This window comes from Crocuta crocuta, unplaced genomic scaffold (genome assembly GCF_008692635.1).
Source record: "Crocuta crocuta isolate KB4526 unplaced genomic scaffold, BGI_CrCroc_1.0 scaffold98, whole genome shotgun sequence".
Taxonomy (NCBI): Eukaryota; Metazoa; Chordata; class Mammalia; order Carnivora; family Hyaenidae; genus Crocuta; species Crocuta crocuta.
In genome coordinates this window covers 850,684-852,228 of record NW_027532593.1, presented here as the reverse complement: position 1 = coordinate 852,228, position 1,545 = coordinate 850,684, and the positions used below count along the sequence as shown (strand labels likewise).

Sequence of the window (1,545 nt, the reverse complement as noted above, 5' to 3'; positions counted from 1 at the left end):
CCCCTACCACAGCCTCTCACTGAATGGCTGTCCCAGAGATTAATATTTCTTCAAACAATATCTATAAGGCAAAGCAAGAACCCCCATCCCTCACTTTCTATTTCAGAGATTGTCTCAAAAACATTTTTCCAAATGCAGTTCTCAGAGCCTGATTCAATTTTTATCTCCTCATGTACTTTTTTATCATTTTGTAATAACTGAGTGGCTCTATTTCATAGTAAAATACTCCCTAATATTTACTGAGCCTTTTTATCTGATGGGCATCTTGCCAAGCATTCTATGTGACTTATTTCACTTAAGACTTGCATTAAGGTTATGAATGAGGTATTATTATCCCCAGCTTACAAAGTAACAAGAATTTTCATTCAAAATTGGTAAATCTTCTCTGTGACCTACATACACACTCACACTCAAATGCCAGCACAAACTTAAACACATACTCAACCTACCCTCATTGATATTCCAAAAAGAGTTGATAAAATTTAAAAAGAATCATAAAGATGTAGCCATTCTCAAATACAAAATTAATATCTCTATGCACTGAAAAAGTAACAAAGTTATAAAGCAGTGAGTCAACCTAAAGACACAGTCTCCTGGGCTCCACATATGAAAGCAGGCAATGGAATTTAAGTCCTGAAGCGTACTGGAACTGAAGGTACTTCCATACTATAGGGTTCCAGAGCCAAAACCATTGCTTAAAATACGGGTCCTACTCTTTTCCTTTGGTGTGCCACTGAAGATCCTAGTGTCGCCATGGGCCACCACCCTGCCTGGTATTATTGGTATTGTGAGAACGGGCCATATCCAAACTCTCCCTTCTGCAGAGATGTCCCTGGTGCCAAGATCCACATCTTTGGCCTGGGGCAGAAGAAGGTGAAAGTGGATGGGTTCCCACTATGTAGCCATGTGGTGTCAGATGACTAGGAGCAGCTCTCCTCTGCAGCTCTGGAGCCTGCCCATATTTGTGTCAACAAGTACATGGTGAAAAGCTATGGCAAAGATGGTTTTCACATCCGAGTGCGGCTCCACTCTTTCCATGTCTTCTGTATCAACAAGATAAAGCCCCGTGCTGGGGCTGATGGGCTCCAGACAGGTATGCATGGTGCCTTTGGAAGGCTCTGGGGCACAGTGACCAGGGTCCACATTGGCCAAGTCATCATGTCCACCTGTACCAAGCTGCAGTATGAGGAGCATGTGACTGAGACTCAACTCAGGGCCAAGTTCAAGCTCCCTAACTGTGAGAAGATCCATATTTCCAAGAAGTGGGCCTTACTAAGTTTAAAGTGGACAAATTTAAACAAAAGGTGGCTGAAAAGTGCCTCATCCCAGATTGCTGTGAGATCAAATACATACCTAATCATGGATCCCTGGACAAATGGCAGGCTCTGCACTCATGGGAAACTGCCCCCCTCTTTATTCACACCTACCAATAAATCCTACTTCCTGTCAAAAAAAAAAAATAGAGCTCCTGCTGGTGAAAGAGGAATGCAAAAAGCTGACCATTGTCACGAAATGAAGTTTAGATAAAGCTACATTTTAATAGAA

General features: G+C 42.2%; 1 pseudogene; it reads left to right on the top strand.

The window, feature by feature from the left end:
- Positions 1–753: 753 nt before the first annotated feature.
- LOC144244596 (large ribosomal subunit protein uL16-like) lies at positions 754–1,202 on the top strand (annotated as a pseudogene).
- The last annotated feature ends 343 nt before the right edge of the window (positions 1,203–1,545 follow it).